Raw genomic sequence first — 21,260 nt, 5'->3', positions numbered from 1 at the left:
CTAATTGTTTGAGAGGGTGGTGTTGGTGGTATTTGCTTTGACTTATCTTTTTTTACCTTTGACACTAACCTATCAGCCTCTTCTTGTTCTTTTAACATGCCTGCTATTTGAGGAGCTGACAACCCTTTTTTACCTCCCTCTAGGGGCCCCTCACACATGGAAATCCCTTGACCTGGTGGACCTATCAAATGATGTTTAACCCGGAAATAGGAGCTTCTATATTGGTTTTGGCAAAAATTGCATTTCCATATATACCCTCCCCCACCAGCACATTGCTCAATTCTTGTTGTATACTTCCACAAAGGAGAGCCTTTATCAATTTTAAATCTTTGGGATCCCACCCCACCCACTGAACCTTGACTACTCATTCTTGGATTCTTGCAATCTATAAAAACAAATTTAAAAAAATATTTCAAAACTTATACAAAACTTGATAAAAATTTAGAACAATAAATATAAAAAATTTAAAAAACTAAAAACAAACTATGAAAGAAGCAAAAGGAAGGATCAAATGCATACCTGGAACACTCAACACTGATTATTTGAAAGATTTGAAACTCCACAAATAATCTCTAAAACCTTCTCTTCAAACTTGCAAAATGGCCACACCAAAATGAGAGAGCAAAATGACAAAGCAAATGAGAGATTAGATGAATGAAATGCATCTAATAGGCCTTACTTTAGGGTTTGGCAAAAAAAATAATGAAAAAAACATTATTTTATTGCTTTTTTGGGCCACTTTTTGGCCCCACCTGCCACGGGTCCGCCCGGATTCGCCCGGGTCTGCGACCAGTCCGGGCAGGGTCCGCATTTTGGCCTGCGGGTCCTCCCGGGTCCGTGCTTGTAGTTCAAAGATTTTTACGTTCTACTGTTGTAGTGGTTTTTCGTTCTTCACTTGGTTGTGTCAATTCGAGTAGTGGCATTTGGAGGTTTGTTGGTTGTCAGGATTGTGGTTAAGTCTTCCATTGCAATCTTTGTGATCCCTGAATGATGTTGTTGTGTGCACTCATACTTGTAAAAAAAAAAAATCTCGGCTTGTATTTCATCCTTGTTCCAAGGATCTCCAAGTGGGGCATTACATAGAATCTTTGATGAATACTCAAGTGAACCTGAGGAGATCAAGGGTATTGAATCCTTTGATAGATACTATGTAAAGAAAAGAAAAGAGAAGTTCAATCTTGAATTAGGAACTCAATCAAAGAAAGATGAAGACAAGTTCACATGTTCACACCAACAAGAGGATATGGACAAGCCAAGAGACAACAATTGTCCCTTCACGTGGAGAACACTTAAACTTTCATGACAACCACGAGGATGAAGAAGTTTATATGAATTTAGTCAAGCCAACAATGGTTGATCAACTTCATAAAGATGCAACCTCTAGCAATGACCCCTCCCAGGAGCAATCTTTACAATTGGTTGAAAATGAAGCTTTTCCTTTGATTGGGCACGAGGCATGCATGATTGCCACCTCTCCTTGTGAGTGGCATCATCATTGGAATAACCAATTGCACACAAGCTTTGAGATTCCAAAACATCATTTTTAAAACTTGATTGATTGGTATGATAGCACGATAGCTTGGGATTTGCAAATTGATGTGTTCGATAATTGGCAACATTTATATCACAGTGCAACAGCAAAAGCTTGATGGAGATTCACTCGTCTTGCCTACATTCAAGTGTGGGAATGTGATCATGATGCAACATGGAGATTTCAACAAATATGGCTCCCAAGGTCCATGCATGGTTAGGGATCCTGTATTTGTAGATTGCCTAAGGACAAGCAATCTTGGGCCAGGAGGATTATAAGGTCCCCAAATTTTAATAAAGAAAATTAAATTTATTTAAGTAATTACGTAATCCAAAAAATTAAATAATAATATATAGGACATCTTTAATTAATTAATTTAGTTATAAAATAAAAGGCGGCCAAAATAATAATTTAATATTTAAGTAGTTCAATTAAAATTAATTGTTATATAGCCCCACAGCTTAACATTAAAATCTTTCGGTCCCTTTTTATTAATTATTAGTTATTTAATAGTGTAAACCCATTTGTAACATGAGGAACTTCCTAGAGACCATTTATAAGGCTGAGTTTGCCATAGTTGTAAGCATGGTGAATTTGTATTTAATTGTATTTGCGAACTCCAGTTGGAAGTTCGCTGTTGTCTATCATTTTGAAAGTGCAAGATCCTACCTACTTTGGCACTCTGCAATTTTAGTGAGAATCATCCCTCACCCTATTTTACTTGCAAATCTCAATTACTGTAATCACATTATATTTTGTGAAATTATATATTTGCTCCTTTGTGCAATTATCTCCATTGAGCAATTTATGAAACATTATGTTTGGATCTGGCGTAAACTGTTAACATTAAATTCCTTATCTCTGAGACTGTCTGTGCCTATGTCTACATTCATGCTCACACTTGTGGGCATTGTCTATGGTGCCACGAGAATGCATCATTTTACAATGAAATGATAACATACTTGGACTATTTAACACCATATAGGGTGCATATAAGTTGTCCAATAGTCATTGGCACACTTGTGTCCCGGTTTGTGCATGTGCTTGTGCCCGCATCCACGTATGTGCCTACATGCGTCTGTGCCCATGTCTATGTTCGTGTCTGCATCCACATTCATGTCCGCATCCATATCACTATCCACGTCTGTGTGCCTTGTTCGTGCCCAAGTTTGCATCTATCTCCAAAGGTGTGCCTTGTTTGCATATAGTGAAAGGAAGGTCATACGATGAAGGGTTTGTGTAAGTTGTACGGGGTTGGTTTTGTGTTGTTTGTGCATAGTAGCATTGATCATTCAGGGAAGTTTCATAGGCCATATGGGGAAAGACAAGAGAGGTGCCATACGGAGATAAGCCAAAGGGTGTCATACAAAGGTTCTAGGAAGAAAAGGGCTTGTACAAGACATTGGAGTGGTATCAAAGTTGGTGAGCTTGTTAGCCTATCATTAAATTCAGATTGAATCATGGTATCCAATGGTGGAAGGGAGCATGCATTTGTGGATATGACAATCTTGTTGAGTGAGCTGAAAAGAAGACAGCAAAAGCTTTGATAGACCCTAGCAAGAGGACAAAAGTAGATTTGTGTGACACTTGAGCACTTGGAAAATGGAAGAATGAAGGGCGACATGTCATGCACACATAAGACCAATACAAGATCTATGATGTTGATTTTCCCTCCAAAGACCGAGCTACAAGAAATGCATTTGCTCACTTTGGTTGAGTCACTGAACCAAATCAAGCAAGATTGGGTTGATAGTGGATATCAAATGGACATAACTCTCCAAGAGTACATAGGCCTTCGAATGAATATCCATTTTGTGAGGGTAATAGGGTTTACGACAATAATCTGAAGTGGGAGATGGCAATGGGCTACACCACACCTTAAATTCTAAGAGGTTAAAGACATGTTCACAAATCCCCTGCAGTCACATAAGGGTCTGCTAAGTCCTGGTACTGTATCTACAAGTGAACACCTAAGCCTATATGACAACCAAAAGGCTGAAGAAGGTGCTTTCATGGAGCTTGTCATTAGATAGATAGTTGTGAATTGCTTGAGGGAAAGCAATCTTTGAGCCGAGAGGACTATAATGTCCCTAAATTTAATAATGTGACTTAATTTAATTAATTAATTAAAGTGATCCCAACTATTAATATCTTACGAACCATTTTATTAATTAATTTAGTTATAAAATAAAAGTAATAGATTAGCTATGTCATCCTATTGGCAACCCTTCGAGATACTTTGAGGAACAATTTATAAGGTTTTCAACTTTGTATTTGCAGTTCCGATTGGAATTCAATTTGTATGCAGTTTTGGAGGTACAAGACCCCTCCCTAAATTGTAATCACAATTTCAGTGGTTCACAACCATCTTAATTTGCTGTTGGAAATATCATCTCAGATATTTCACGTGTACTTTAATGCCAAATTTGTGAAGTCTCCCTTGGAGACAAATTTGTATTGTTGAGCTTCATCAGAAATATATCTCAGATCTAGAAGAACAATATCTGATTGGCAGCCATACATTCTTGCATCAACAATATTGTTTCGTATAGCAAGCTTATCTATGCGTGATTCTAGAATTAGAGGAAGATTTGTTTGTGCAGTCATTGTGCACTCGGAGAGTTAAGCTGCATTCTCACTTGGTTGTATAGTGACTAGTTCGTATAGTGGAGGTAGAGTGTGCAGGTGGCATGCAGAGTATGTGCAACATGCGGAGTGCATGCGGGTGGCGTGTGATGTGCAAATGCATGTGGTACAATGGAATTGTGCATAGTAGGGTGGAAGTGTGCACAATACGGTTGAAGTGTGTACAGTATGGTGGATGTGTGTTGTCAAGTATGATGAAAGTGTCTATATCATTGAGGAATGTCATTTGGTACATAACAAGAAATCAAACAAACAATCAATCAGCAAGATCATACAAACAATCATCGAATCCACATCAATTATCTCTTCACCTTGGGATCAAGAACACAAACAATTCAGTCTTCAAGCATCTCTCTATCAAATCATCATTTATTCAATCATTATCCACTAATGTATCAAACTAGAAATCGTTACATCATTACTTAGCAAACATCTAATCAACAAATGCTTAATCATCACTCACCAATACTGCTACATCCCAAATTTTTGACCTAATTTTAAACTTGCTCATAACTGTTGGATTTAATGGATTTTTCTTTCATGATCATGTGAAGTAAGTAGTTATTTATATCCGTTGTATTAACTGTTAATGAAGATGGTCATTAACTATTAACTGTTATATGATGTTAGCAGTTGCTTGATTTTGGAATTATGATTAATAATTTAAAGTCTTTTAAATGTTTATATAAAAATTATTATAGAATTTTTATTATGGTGGAAGTGTTTTCATGGGTGATTGCAGGAGAAGATGAAGGGGGGGGGAAGCATTGTTAAACGAGATCATCAGAATGGGATGCTTGCTTAGTTCAGTCATCAGGATTGACACGTATGACCTTAAACTTCTTTGGTAAGGAGTAAGGACCCAACCACTTGAACATAGGATACATTTGTGGGACCCGCATGAGCTATTAAATAAATAATCTAAGAAAACATAAAATAATCTAATTAAAATATAAAACGTACCAAGGTGAATTGTCTTGCCAAAACTGTAAATTGTCTGGATGATCAAGGTAGACCTACAAGCATTATAGGGATTAAACATGAAATTAAATCAAAGCAAGTATCTGCCATGCAACTTAAGAAATATGGAAGAAAAGGTTGTGAGATCTTTGTAGTGAGAGTTGAAGACATGAGAGATTCTAAAAACACCACATATGGAGATGACTACATTTTTGAAGATGGGGAAATTAGAGAAAAGTTAAAGGAATCTTTCGAAGAAAAATATCCCTATCTAAAGAATTATCAAGATGTATTCCCTAAAGAACTCCCCAGTCTACCACCTTCCTGAGTCTTTGATTTTACCATAAATTTGATACCAAGAGTAGAACCCTTTTCTCGAGCACCATATCAAATGACTATCACAGAAGTAATGGAGTTGCAAATACAACTATAGGATATGTTAAACAAAAAACTGATCCGGCCCAGTGTTTCACCATGGGGAGCCCCACTGTTGTTTGTTAGGAAGAAGGACAGGACCATGAGATTATGCATAGATTACAAAATGCTTAATAAGGTTACCATCAAGAACTGGTATCCACTTCCACAAATAGATGATCCTTTTGATCAAATAAAAGGCGCAACAGTGTTTTCAATAATTGATTTGAGGTCAGGATATCACCAGCTTCGTATTAAAGACAAAGATATTCACAAAACTGCATTTAAAACTAGGTATGGGCATTATGAATTTACAATGTTACCCTTCGGGTTAACCAATGCTCTAGCAGCTTTTATGAACTTAATGAATAGCATATTCCAAGATTGCCTGGACAAGTTTGTGCTGGTCTTTATAGATGATATTCTAATCTATTCAAAGAACGAGGAAGAACATCAAGAACATCTGGAAAAAGTTTTACAAAGGTTAAGAGAACATAAATTATATGGAAAATTGTCTAAGTGCACTTTCTATCAAAAGGAAATTTAGTATTTAGGGCACATTATATCAGCTCAGAGAATAGTTGTAGATTTGTCAAAAATCAAAGCAATTGAGGAATGGCCTATACCTATAAATTTGACAGAAGTTAGAAGTTTTATGGGATTGGCAGGGTTTTATAGGAAGTTTGTCAAGAATTTCTCTAAAATAGCTTACCCAATTACATCACTTCAGAGAAGGGAAGAAATTTGTTTAGATAGAAAATACCTGAAGGAAAAGCTAACCACAACACCCATACTAAAAGCACCCGACCCACAAAAGGAATTCGTAGTTATAACAGATGCATCAGGAGGAGTAGGAGGTGTGCTAATGCAAGATGAACAGGTAATTGCATATGAATCTAGGAAATTGAAAAATTATGAGTAGAATTACGCCCCTCATGATCTGGAATTAATAGCTATTGTTCATGCTCTTCAAATGTGGAGACATTATTTGATTGGAAAACCTTTTGAACTACGATCTAACCATCACAGCCTAAAATATATCTTCACTCAACCAAATCTAAATGCTAAACAAAGAAGATGGCTGGAACTTTTAGCAGACTATGAATTCGCCATAAGTTATATTAAGAGCAAGGAAAACAAAGCGACAGATGCCTTAAGTAGGAGAAGTCGCATTTCTACAATGGCTACTATAAACTTCAGATTAAAGAACCAGATTTTACAACATCCAGAGCATGATGAGTTTTATGCAGAGATCAACCTAGCTCTCATCAAGGACCCACAAGATTCCAAGTATTTAGAATTTAGTCTAGAAGAGGATGGATTGTTAAGATATCATAATAGGATTTATGTACCCAACAAAACTGAACTCCGAAGAATGATTCTGGAAGAATCTCATTCAGCTCTATATTCAAGACACCCTAGGGTAACTAAAATGTTGTCAGATATCAAACCTCTATATTTTTGGAGAGGAATGAAAAGAGAGATAACAGAATTTGTGACAGGATGTTTAGAATGCCAAAGAGTAACAAAACATCGATACCCAGCCAACCTTTTGCACCCTAATGAAGTACCAGAATGGAAATGGCAGATAATTTCCATGGATTTTGTACAAGGATTATCTATGACATAAAATCAACACAATATCATTCTAGCAGTAGTTGATAGACTGACAAAAGTTGCTCATTTCATATCAGGAAATATAACTGATGGAGCACCAAAAATTGCTCAGAAATTCATAAAAGAAATTTTCAAATTGCATGGAATTCCAGAGAAAATTATTTCGCACAGGGATGCTAGGATAACTTCTAGATTTTGGCAAACATTATTTTCAGCACTCAGTACTAAACTAAACATCAATTCAGCTTAGCATCCTGAGACAGATGGTCAAACAGAAAGAGTAAACCAGATATTAGAAGATCTTTTGAGAATTTACTGTATGGATTGACAATATCAATGGAAAACATATTTACCTTTGGTGGAATTTTCTTATAACAATTCCTATCAATCCGCCATTAAAATGGCCCCCTTTGAGGCTCTATATGGTCGCAAATGTAGAACTCCCGTGAGTTGGAATCGCATGGAAGATAGAATTATTGTTGGACCTGAGATGCTTAAGGAAATGAAAGAACAGATAATCCAAATTCGTCAAAGATTGAAAGAAGCTAATGACGGAAAGAAAACTTATGTAGACGCAAAAAGAACACCCAAAGAATTCTCAGTGGGAAAAAAAGTACTATTAAGGGTAAAACCTCAGAAGAGTACTATCAAGTTTGGTAAGAATGCCAAATTAGCCCTAAGGTATGTGGGACCCTTTGAAATATTGGAAGTTGTGAACCCAGCAGCTTACAGAATTGCTTTACCACCAGCCCTTGCCAAGATGCATAACATCTTCCATGTGTCATACCTTAAGAAATAAATTACTCATCATGAACATATAATTGATTGGAATCTATTACAAGTGCGAGAACCAAAGGTGGTAGAAATAGAACCACTCAGAATACTGGAGGTGCATAAGCTACGCTTACAAAATCGGGAGGCGACTCAATGCAAGGTCCAATGGGATCAGTATGTAGAGGATAATGCCACTTGGGAAGATTATCACAAAAATTTTCAAAAATACCCTCATCTTTTCTTTTCTTAAATTAATTTGATAAATATAGTTTAAAGTTTTGTTATGATATTCATCGGGGACGATGAAAAATTTGAGGGTATGTTACATCCCAAATTTTTGACCTAATTTTAAACTTGCTCATAACTGTTGGATTTAACGGATTTTTCTTTCATGATCATGTGAAGCAGGTAGTTATTTATATCGGTTGTATTAATAGTTAATGAAGATAGTCGTTAACCATTAACTATTATATGATGTTAGCAGCTGCTTGATTTTGAAATTATGATTAATAATTTAAAGTCTTTTAAATGTTATATGAAAATTATTATAGAATTGTTATTATAGCAGAAGTGTTTTCATGGGTGATTGCAGGAGAAGATGAAGTGGGGAAGCATTACTAAATGGGATCATCAGAATGGGATGCCCGTTTAGTTTAGTCATCAGGATTGACAAGTATGACCTTAAACTTCTTTGGTAAGGACCCAACAATTGGAACACAAAATACATTTGTGGGACCCGCATGAGCTATTAAATAAATAATCTAAAAAAACATAAAATAATCTAATTAAAATATAAAACATACGTCAAAGGATTTTAAATGATCTTTCATCATATTATTATAATATATATGTATATACGTACATATAAATATAAAAATGAAATGGCACCATTATATTATAATAACTTAATAAAATGATGTCACCCCATTGATATATTTACATGAATGTATGTAAATATATATTATAATAATAAATCAAATTATAATTTTTCCAACTCTTTCTTCCATCCTTTTATTTCTCTTCTTTGATTGTAATCGATTTAACACTTGGCAAAATTAATTGACAAATAATCTTTTAAGTTTGCAGAAACCAAGAAGTCTTGACCATTCTTATTATTTGAAGCTGTGTGTAGTAGACGGATATTATATATTCACACCCGAACTTACATCTTCCCAGCATTTTCCTACCGCCTTCATCATTCCTGATTCCATATTTCTTCTTGTGACATTTCCCTGAAATATCATTTTTAAAGCTCTATTCAAGTAGCTCATTTTATACACCCTACTGTACAAGTATTCTGGCTGAGAATAAAAGATCATATGCACTGAGGTGATGTCTTTAAGCAACTAGAGGGTGCCGTCGGTAGAAATTGTGCATCGGCCGACGGGTCCCTTCAATAAAAGTCTTGTTATGTAGCCGACGGGTAAACAGTTTGTAGCGGGCATAATGTATCTGGCCGACGGACTCCTTCGAGAAAGTTCTTCGGAAGGTATTTATAACCCCTTCGGGAAGCATTGTAATCATCATATCTTATCAGTCAAGCATAATGTAATGTTCTGGCATATGCGAATAATAATAAGAGTTCTGCTGGTTGCTGTTCATGTTCGTATTCTTTGTTTGTGTGCATTTGTTAATTAATCTATGCGGTAAACATTTGGTGCCGTTTCCCGATGGACCTGGTATGCAGGCAGGCGGATATGAATTAAATGTCGAATCAGTTAAACAAAGATAAGAATAAGCTGAAGGAAAAAGATGACATACGCGTTGCGCAGGAAAATTTAATTCTGGCTCAGCAGACAGAGCGTCAAAGGAGATTTCAAGAAATTGCCAACGGAAACAAGAGCGCGGAAGGATTGTTGAAGGAGACTCGACAATGGCTTGAGTTGGTGGAAGAAGCGAGAGAGGAGTTTCTGAACCTGCATACGCCACGGGAAGAGAATTCTGACGGAAGGAGATCGACTCGCACGACTCGGAATGCCGAGGGAGCACGAGCGTGGAGTGACCTCTTCGTCCGAGATATACTTCCGGAACGAACAGCTTCGATTGACAAACCCTCTTCTTCACCAAACAGTGCAGAAGTCGAAAACAGCGCAGGTATTGAAAACAGCGCAGAAGCCAAAAACAGCGCGGCTGTTGAAAACAGCATGGAAGCTGAAAATAACAGGGGTGTAGAAAACAGCGCGGGTGTGCGGAACAGCGCGGGTGTGCAGAACAGCGCGGGTGTCCACAACAGCACGGGTGTTGAAAACAGCGCGAGTGTGCAGAACAGCGCGGGTGTTCAAAACAGCGCGGGAGCTCAAAACAGCGCGGGTACACAACAAAACCCCCAACATATAGTGATAATGGCAGGTCCGAAGGAAAAATTGTCTAAATTTGATGGTGATGAAGCAGCTGATCCCATTCGACATTGTAAAACATGTGAAACGATCTGGAGAGCAAATGGCATAACAAATACAAACGAATGGATCCGACAATTTCCTGCTACCCTACGGGGTGTTGTGATTGATTGGTTTACTGATGCTGATCCACAGAAATTAAATAGTTGGGATAACATTAAGGAGGAGTTCATCGCAGAATTTCAACTTTTGCGTGATGATAATGAAATTGTAGCCGAGATATTCAATACCAAGCAAAAGAAGAATGAAACAGTACGGGTCTTTGCTAGGAGATTGAAAGACTTAATTAGTAAAATGGAGAATAAACCGGCAGATGGGCTCCAGAAAAGATGGTTCATTGAAGGCCTTTACCCGAAACTGTGGAAAAAGATGAAGATCGTGCCACCATCGACATACATTGAAGCGTACAATCGGGCAATGAACCTCGAAAGTGACCAGAAGACAAAGAAGAAAAAGAAGACCAGCTTATCAGATTCAAATGATGATGACCCTTCAGGAGAAGATAGCAGCGACGATGACGAGGGCAGCAACAAGAAGGTCCACACCCTCCAGAAGGACATGATGCGAATGATGAAGGAATTCAAAAACATGAATAAGGAGGCTAAGGGTAATGATCTATGGTGCATGGAGTGTAAGAAAGAAGGCCATACGAAGGGATCCTGCCCGAAAGATCAATTTTGTGGAATCTGCCAGATCCTCGGACACCTGGTAAAGGAATGCCCTTTCAATTTAAAAACAAGGACACCGCAGCAAGTGTTCCTATCACAGGAGGCATCCCCATCAAGAGGGAATGGGAACACCAGTACGGAAGGTGCCACATCAGGCGGATATAGAAACAACCGACGCGGTCCAAACAACAACAGCAATAACAACAATGGTGGCAACAACAACAATGGAGGAAGGAGTCAAATTCAGTACGATGCGAATGGTCGGCCAATTGTTCAATGCCGCGCATGCAATCTGTGGGGTCACTTAGCCCGAGAGTGCACAACGACGAACACACCGAAGTTGCTATGCCGATGGTGTGGACCTGGAGATCATGATGATACTAAGTGCCCTAAGTCCGGAGTAAACTAGATTACCGTAGGGACAGACGAAGAAGAAGTTCTGGCAATCACTCAGAAGCAAGTGAAGCTATACCCTGACCCAGCGGAAGAAAAAAAGAGACTGGAGGAAGCAAGGGAAGAGATCCAGAAAGCAACACAGGCAGAAATGGTACACCTGAAGGACCCCCAAGTACCTCAGTCCGGAACTGTGCAGAACAGAACATTGTACAGCAAATATTGCAAGCTGAGATACCCGTCAGGATAAATGATCTGTTGGTCACAATGCCTCAACTCCGGACAGCCCTCACAAATATAGTCCCAAGTGCTAAGCAACCCGTAGAGCAAGACAACGAGAAACAGGGGGATACAAGTGCAGAAGATCCGATGTTGTTAGCTCTTTCCTCTGGACGCTATTCGGCGGTTGTTGAAATGGGCATTCTCGGGACTGCGCTAACGGACACGATCGTCGACGGAGGATCCGGTGTCAATGTGCTACCAAAGGATAATTGGAAAAAGTTGGGACGGCCGACATTATGGCCACCTACCTTCCAGCTGCTAACGGCCGATCAACATGGAATCAAGCCATTGGGAATACTCACAGCGCAACCAGTAACAATCGGAACACAACCATTCCTGTTGGACTTCGTTGTGATTCCTCTCAGGCGGAAGGGGTACGATGCTATTTTGGGTCGGGGGTGGCTGATACAAGCAAAAGAAAAGCACAATTGGAAGAAAAATACTTTATCACTCGAAAGCAAAGGCCGGAAGTATGTCATCGATCTGCACACTCAGATGGTCGGGGAAGAAGCCCTATCGTCAGATTCTGAGGGAGAAGAGGATGAAAAGGGACAAACTATGGAACCAGATTAGGAGGGAGTTTTACAACTAGAAGGAGATGACGATTTGGATTCAGTACATGGTCTTTACCATTAGCAAATAGAGGATTATGAATTGTTTCCAACCTGCAACGTACTGACAATAGAAGAACACAATACCGATGCCTTTCCAAAGGAATTCACTGAAATAAAGGAAGGGGATGCGTCACTCGATGTGACCCTGGCACATCAGTTCACTAAAGGAGAACCCATCAAATACAATGAAGTCGCGTTGCAGACCATGAATTTGGGAGATGAAGCAGAACCACGGAACATACTAGTAGGAGACAATTGGGACCCAGTACTGAAGACAGCAGCATTCAAGATATTTTTAGAGTATAAGGATGTCTTTGCATGGACATACAAGGACCTGAAGGGCGTACCACCTGAATTGTGTGTGCATCGCATTCCATTGATTGAAGGAGCAATACCCGTACGAAAGAGGCCCTACAGAATGAACAAAAATTATGCGGCTCGGGTTACGGAAGAAATCAATCGGATGCTAGAAGCCGGAATTATTTTCAAGGTGCAGACCAGTGAATGGGTATCCCCGATCGTAATCTCCCTGAAGAAGGACTCCATTCAGATCCGAATGTGTTGATTTTCGATGCCTAAATGCAGTCACCATCAAGGATCCGTTCCCGATCCCATTCACAGACAGCATCCTGGAGGAGGTAGCGGGACATGAGATCTACTCATTTATGGATGGTTTTTTCGGCTACAATCAGATCTCAATCGCAGAGGAGGATAAATTGAAGACAACATTTGTCGTAGAAGATGGGGTCTATGCCTATAATCGGATGTCGTTCGGTCTGTGCAATGCGCCTACGACATTTCAGCGGATCATACTACACATTTTTGACAAGCTGTCCGTCGAAAACTTCAAGGCATTCTTGGATGATTAGTCAGTGTTCAGTGCGGAGGACAAACATCTAGCAGCCTTAGGCGAGTGTATGGAAAGGTGTCGCCGTGCACGTTTGGCCCTGAACCCGAAGAAGTGCAAATTTATGGTCCCACACGGAAGGTTGCTCGGACACATAGTCCGTAAGGAGGGACTGAAGACAGATCCGGACAAAGTACGGGCCATATTAGAGATGCAGCCGTCCACCAATGTAACAGAGGTAAAATCTTTCCTTGGGCATATAGGGTATTACAGGCGTTTCATCAAAAATTTTGCCAAGATAGCATATCCGTTGGATAGGTTAACTTCGAAGACAAAATCGTTCCGATGGGACAAGGAACAGGATGCAGCATTTGAAGGACTCAAGGTACGACTGGCTACAGCACCTATTTTGGCATACCTGGATTGGAAGAAAGAGTTTCATGTGCATGTGGATGCATCGAACTATGCAATCAGAGCAACTCTAGCGTAGACAGGAAGCCATGGGTTGGATCCTCCGATCTATTTCGCCAGCCGGTTGCTATCAAAAGCTGAACAAAATTATAGTACCACCGAACGGGAGGCATTGGGGATGGTCTATGCTGTGCAGAAATTCCAACATTACTTGTTAGCCACTCCATTTGTATTCTACGTTGATCATCAGGCCCTATTGTATATGATCAACAAACCAGTCATTCAAGGAAGAATCAGGCGATGGTTACTTCTATTGCAGGAGTTTACTTTCAAGATTATTGTACGGCCAGGAAAGAAAAATGAAAGCGCGGATCATTTATCATGTATTAGAATAGAACCAGCAGACGGTGTAAATGATGACTTTCCTGACGCACAGCTGTTTCAGATTGCTGCACTACCAGAATGGTATACAAGCATCGGCAAATACTTGTCAACAGGACAATTTCCAAATACAATGCCACCGAATGAAAAACGGAAGTTGGTGATACGGAGTGGAACATTGCAGCTGATTAATGGATTGTTGTATAAAATGGGACCCGATCAGATCTTGAGGCGTTGTATCCTGAAGGAAGAAATTCCACGGGTACTGAAGGAAGCGCACAAAGGACCGGCAGGAGGACACATGGGGCCGGACACAACTGCACGAAAAATACTTCTAGCAGGATTATGGTGGCCAACAGTATACAATGATGCCAGGGAATGGGTTGTTACCTGTGATACATGTCAGCGAGCTGGAAAACCTTTGAAAAGAGATTTCATGCCTCTGAATCCTTCTCATGCTCGGGAGTTCTTTGAACGGTGGGTTTGGACTTCATAGGACCGCTGAAGATAAGCAGAATCAGAAGGTGTCGTTACATTGTTGTTGCAACGGAATATTTGACTAAATGGGTGGAGGCGCGTGCACTACCGAACAATTCAGCGGTAAGTACAGCAAAGTTTATTTATGAACAAATAATTACTAGATACGGCATTCCGTTACAATTAACAAGTGATAGAAGCGGACATTTTGTAAATCATGTGATCCGACTGCTTACCACGGAGTTCAAAATTTATCATTCGCTATCAAGTCCGTACTACCCAAAGGAAAACGGGCAGGCCGAAGCTACCAACAAAATCCTGGTATCAATTATATACAAATCCTGCGCAGTCGAAGGGGAGGATTGGGAGGAGAAATTACCTTCTGCTCTGTGGGCTTACCGCACGGCGTACAAAGTTACAACAGGACACACACTGTTTCAACTGATGTTTGGACAGGAGGCCGTAGTACCAGCGGAATTTATGATACCAAGCTTGCGGATAGCACTAGAAAACAAGTTGGGCGACATGGAAAGCTTAAGGGAGCGGCTGTATAAACTGAACAAGTTAGAGGAGAAGCGATTATTAGCACAGTGGGCAACTGAAGTAACGCAGAATAGGCGGAAGGCATGGCACGATAAGCACCTAAAGCTAAACAAGTTTCAACTCGGATAGTGGGTATTAAAGTACGACGGCCGGAATGAGATCAAACCGGGTAAGTTTAAGGTTAAGTGGGTCGGGCCGTATCAGATTCGAGAAGTAGGGGACAATGGAGCAATCAAATTATGGACTTTGGATGGACACGAAGTGCCTCAGGCGGTGAATGGGTCGAAGTTGAAGATATATCACGAGCGGAAGACTTCTACGTCAGAAAATTGCCTTCGGGAGACCCCTCCATCACTGTAGACCGACGGTGACGACGGTCGAAAGGAAAACTGACTGCTATTTTTTTGTTTTAAAAAAAAAAAGTTTCGTACGGTTTAGCACCGTACGGTTTTCACAAGTCAAGTATGGGAGGAAGCCATACGAATTTCGCAATGAAGAAACGGCGTACGACGTACGGATTTCACACATCCACCGTACGGATCTCTCTAAAGATGGAAAATGGTGTACGATTTTTTAAAAATAGAGTTCCGTATGATTTTTAGGGGAGAGTACCGTACGGTATTCAGTATATGCAGGAAGGAGCACCCCCGTACGGATTTCACAGTAAAGAAGGAATACCGTACGATTTGAATATCTGAAGGTGGGTGTACGATTTTCAGTTCACATCTGAAGAATGTTGTACGATTTTGTAGTACGGCTTTTCCAGACAAGGTACGGGTTTCAAATTTGAAGTACGGTTTTAAGGCAATGTACGGTTTCCACCTTCAAAGTTGCTCTGTGCCTCAGAAGATTAACGTACGGTTTCTAGAGCCAAAATTTGTTAATTTTCATTGTACGGATTTTCCAAGACGATGGGATATTGCAGTACAGTTTTTTTAAGCAGATTGGAATCCAGATTGTGTCAAGTTGGAAGCCGTACGGATTTCATCACAGAAGGGTCAAGTTACCAGATGCACCTTGCAGGGCACTGTACGGCTTGTTAAAACATCAACAGAAGGCTTCCAGCATTTCAAGCGTACGGTTTCCTTCTGAAGAGTAGGGTACGGATTATTGAATGCAAGGTCTTCTAGGTTAAGGTACGGAGTTCACCAGTAAGCAAGGCGGTATACCATGATGGATTGAAAATACCACCGTATGAATTTAGGGAAGCACATTGTGGTACGGTATTGTGATCTTCTGATGGTACGATTTTTTTTGTGAAATTTGATTTTCCTTCCAACTTTTCCAGCGTACGGATTTCTCATTCCAAAGGTTGCAATTCACCGTACGTATTTGAAAGAATTCTTCACTGTATGGATTGGGGAGACCGTTAGGGAAAGACAAAGATATAATTAATGGAGTCTGCAGGTAAACGGCAATGGAAAAAACAATTAGCACAGTCTAAAGTTGTAGGAAGGAGCATGGCAGGTACAGGTAACCGGAATGAAGGCTTGAGCAGCAGCAAGGAGAAGCGTAAGACTACAACACCTGCAGCAGCTGAAGTCACACCACAGACTATCCAATTTAAAAAATTTAAATGGAACGGATTGCCGAAAATGGTGGCATGAAACCCCTGATGACCATCCAATTAAAGCAAGCATCAGAAGAGCGCAGGTTGAATGGGCCATTCAGATGCCGATTTTTTGCATTCGAGATTATGAAGGGTATCTGCGTACCATGATTGAGACATATGGCAGAGCTTCTCGCAGGAGCACATTTCAGTAGCTGGGACGGAACTTAGTGGTATCATTCAAAGCAGCAGATTTCACACGGGTTTTTGGCATTCCAGGGCAGCAGGGCAAAAAGATTCAGCCGAAGAAAATTCCAAAGGATGGAAAGCTATTTCTAATCAAATTAGTATGTGGAGATTTGACTGAAGCAAAATAGGCGGCATTAGCCGAGACATCGAAGGGAAGGGGTTTAAAGAAAACCAACATTCCAAAAGGGCCATGGTGGTGTCTGATGGACTTGGTCAAAAGCAGGCTCACAGGATCCTCTAGAGCATCGGATATCACATTTTCGCAAGTGTCCATGATGAACGGCATAATGACTGGGAAAGTGTATGATTGGGCATCTGTGCTGGCTGAACGGATGCATGAATTCATGACTCTCCAATACAAGACCTTCTATATGCCCCATTACGCCATTGGCCTATTCCTTGACGCCATAGCACGGATGATTCCAGCGGAGGAGTTAGAGGCAAAGCCTAGACCACTGGCTCCAGGAGAACCTCCTATCATGCAATGGAAACACTTGGACATAATCTCTGGGCAAAAGGGTTCAGCAGGTCAAAAGAGGCCCCGGATGGACATGGCAAATGATACTGACAGCAGCCAACAGGAGACATCTTCTGAGCAGGACAGTATGGAGGAAGAAGGGGAGGGCGAGGATGACGAAGAGGTTCAGATTGTTACAGCTACCCCCTTGCTATTTCCACGTACTACAGTTCCTATGACTTCCAAGTTGACACCCAGAGGTCTGCACATGGCTCACATTCCAGGATTTGGACAAACTCGACGTCCGATATTGATGACTGGAGGATCCCACCGGGCAGTCACACTAGCCGCACCATGGCAACACGGGGTACGGCCTTCTCTTGTCCGACCAGGGGCAGGATTTGCGGTCGGCTTTGCCCACCTGACCGCACACGTCAACCGAGAGACTTCTTCAGCTCCTGAAGCACTTCTGGTAGCAGCACCCGGTAGCACCTGCCATAAGTCAGCCAGCAGCAGTAATTACCGTAGCACAGTCAGCAAAAGCTCAGGCACTTCCAGTAGAGAATGTATCAAACGGAGGAGTACAGGAGTGTACGGACCCAACGCAGCCCGAACAACCAGAGGTCATGGATAGAGCTAGTGTTTTTCTGAGGCAGCAGTTTCGACTTGTACCTGACAGGCGTGGCCCGTCCATTCAGTCCCCCAACTATTCCAGAGTAGCACCTGTATCAGAGCCTCAGTCTCAGGAGGAGGGAATGCCACATGCCGTGATTGAGCCGACAGCAAAGGAAGCGGCACCGGATGTGGGCATGGCTCCCGCTGATGAGGAGGACAATAGTGATGCCGAATGGTCATTCGAGGACTTCGCTAAGGAGGATTACGGGTCGGATGAGGACAGGTGCAGGGACTACCTCATGACTATGAAGTCTGCATTGAAGAAGGGGCATGATGTGGCGATTCAGGCTCTCACTCAGCGAAGGGAGTGGCATTTGATCCGAGCGTATATTCGTGGGATTTGTCCTAAGCAATTTCAAACTTGTTTTGTGGATAGAGGTTGACCGGCAATTGAGACACCAGAGATGTTGGCAGATTGGGCCATTGAGCCAGAGTTGGGACCGAGTGACACTCCGATGATGAAGTTGGCACATGAGATCGTGGGACTATACAAAGAGGTTTACTATGCACGGCAGCGCGCGGAGGCGGATAGGGCAGCAGACAATGTTGCAGCTCAGAGATCTCTAGCGGTTGAAAAGGAGGCAAGAGAAAAGTTAGCCACTGATTTGGCCGACAAGCAGGCAGCATGGGCAGCATAGCGGGCAACACTATTGAACGATATGGCAGCAGTAGTACAGGAGAAGGACGCAGCTATCCGGGATAAAGATGGGGCAGAGCATGAGTTACAGTTGGCCAAGAGGCAGGCTATGGACGCTGCGCTTCTACTGAAGGAGGCCGTAGAGGTTAATTCACAGATTCAGACAGATTTGCGCATCTGGACTGACCAGATGTATGAGTTGCGTCGTCAACAACACTCTTCTGGGACACCTCCTTCTCTCCAATATTTCTTTTTCTTGATTGTGGGTTGTCTCCTAATTTTGCTAGTCGTCAGGAGACGACTTTTCTTTTTGGGGGGGATGATGTCGTCGGTAGAAATTGTGCATCAGCCGACGGGTCCCTTCGGTAAAAGTCTTGTTATGTAGCCGACGGGTAAACAGTTTGTAGCGGGCATAATGTATTTGGCCGACGGACTCCTTCGGGAAAGTTCTTCAAAAGGTATTTATAACCCCTTCGAGAAGCATTGTAATCATCATATCTTATCATTCAAGCATAATTTAATGTTCTGGCATATGCGAATAATAATAAGAGTTCTGTTGGTTGCTGTTCATGTTCGTATTCTTTGTTTGTGTGCGTTTGTTAATTAATCTATGCGGTAAACAGAGGGAAACTAATTTCAAACCAATTTGCAAGTTTTCAGACAACTCCGAATTCTTATCAGGTCATGAGTTATCATTTCAGATTTATTCCAATATTTTAATTCAATTACTATAGCAGTCGGCTAGGCTCAAAAATTTCCTTCTTACCCATGATCACGTTATAAGCTTGCTAAATAATCCATGTCATTTATAATGATTTTCTTCTTAACTCTCATAGTTTCTAGAATCATAATAAAGAGAGTCAAATAGTATCTCTTAAAGAAGAGTTTCTAAGTGCAATAAAACCTGGATGAATGATATTGATCTCAAGAATATGTTTTACTTTGTTACAGTTCATGATAAGTTATACAAATCAATGAATCTTTTTAGAAATTGTGCCAAGAGTAGAATGCTCATAACCTTCCAAAACACCTTGGATTCACCGGTAGTGTAGCCATGAATTGGTGAAGAGGTGGGAAGAGTAGATTGCTCATAATCTTCCAAAAACACTTGGGATTCAACGGTTGTGTAGCCATGAATGGTGAAGAGGTGGAATGAATCTGCAAGAAAGCAAAAAAAAAATCAAACATGATTAAAATTAAATAAAACATGCCTAATAGCTCATGCTCATCCTTGTAATGAAACCTGTTGTCATGTCGAGAGGTGGTGATTGGGTCAATGAATCCATTTGAAATCCTTGGCCAAGGTAGTTTAAAGGCATGTTTGCCATCTAATGATCACTTGATGTCAGTGGCGCCAATTATGCAAACATGCCTGTTTCATAACTATGCGGACATTCTAAACACCAGGATGCTCAAGTAGCTAGACTAAGAACATCCTAAGCCCGATCCTGAGATAGGGAGGGCCTTCCTAATTCAATAGAATGTGTGGGGATAAGTATGGTCCAAGGTTGGGAGGTTAAGCCTATGTCAATGCTTCTCCTCTCACCAAGACTAGGCTTGCACAACCAGCTAAAGATCCTCCAGATGATACTTGTATGTTTCTTTCCTTCTTTTTTATATGCATTACTTGTATGTAGAAAGGATAGATAATCGACAATTCAATTGTTTTCAGTTGATCGTTAATTTAGTAATACAGTTGATCATAAATGCAGTTATGTTTAGTTAATCGTTAATCTAGTCACTTCAGATGATCATGGATATAGTTATTTTCAGTTAACCGTTATACTAGTTATTTTCAGATGATCATTGATAAGGTTATGGTTATTTCAGTTAATTGTTAAAACAATTAATGTCATATGAAAAGGATTTCAGTTATTTATCAATAAATGTTGGAAATTCTTTATTTAAACTGTCTTTGATTTCGATAAGAAAAACCGCTTGTTACAAATACATCAAATGAATAATCAAGGAATTGGATCAAATCAGTATTCAATACAGGCCATCTACATTTCAGAATATAACCATCTTAGTATAGAAAGTATTGTGGTATGCTTGGTGAAGATGTCAAAACTTATAATATCTTATGAATTCAGTCTAGTTAATGATGTGAAATGCTAACCAAATTAGATTCTTTGTTTGTTTATTAAATTTACTTATTCATCTACAAACAATCATGTAGAGCTTAGTAAGAAAATCCAAGTAGTGAGGGCGAATATGGATTCCCCTTCTAAGTAGAGCCACCTTTAGTTACCAAATTTGTGCCCTAGAGGTTGGATCCGGATTCAGATCCTATTAGAGCTTAGTAAGGAAATCCAAGTAGTGAGGGCAAATATGGATTCCCCTTCTAAGTAGACCCACCCTTAGTTACCAGATTTGTGCCCTAGAGGTTGGATCCAAATTCGGATCCGATCAAGAGCCGAATTCGTGCCTATATTCATGCAAATCTAGGCAGATCCTTGTTTTACACAATGGATTCGTCTAGATTCGTGGGCCTTCATGCCTGGATTAATGCAGATCCGAGCGGGATCCTCGTTTTACAAAGAGGATTTGTCCGAATTCGTGGCCCATGAATCCGAACGAATCCACTGTGTAAAACAAGGATCCTGCCCGGCTCTGCATGAATCCAAGCATGAATCCTCAAGGATCCAACACGAATCCTCAAGGATCAATGGTTTTAAGTGGGTCTAAGTTATTTAATTTGACTTTTTTAAATATGGTTTTGCTTTCTAATCCTAAAAT

The 21,260-nt window shown here is 40.5% G+C and overlaps 1 protein-coding gene across 1 annotated transcript in view; it reads right to left on the bottom strand.

The window, feature by feature from the left end:
* Positions 1-21,260, bottom strand: part of LOC149559425 (F-box family protein) — a 93,644-nt gene that overhangs the window by 20,937 nt on the left and 51,447 nt on the right. The gene's annotated exons all lie outside the window — the stretch shown is intronic.

Source organism: Cupressus sempervirens, chromosome 5 (assembly GCF_028749045.1).
Source record: "Cupressus sempervirens isolate cs-2001-9-10 chromosome 5, ASM2874904v1, whole genome shotgun sequence".
Lineage (NCBI taxonomy): Eukaryota > Viridiplantae > Streptophyta > Pinopsida > Cupressales > Cupressaceae > Cupressus > Cupressus sempervirens.
This window is presented reverse-complemented; position numbering and strand designations above follow the sequence as displayed.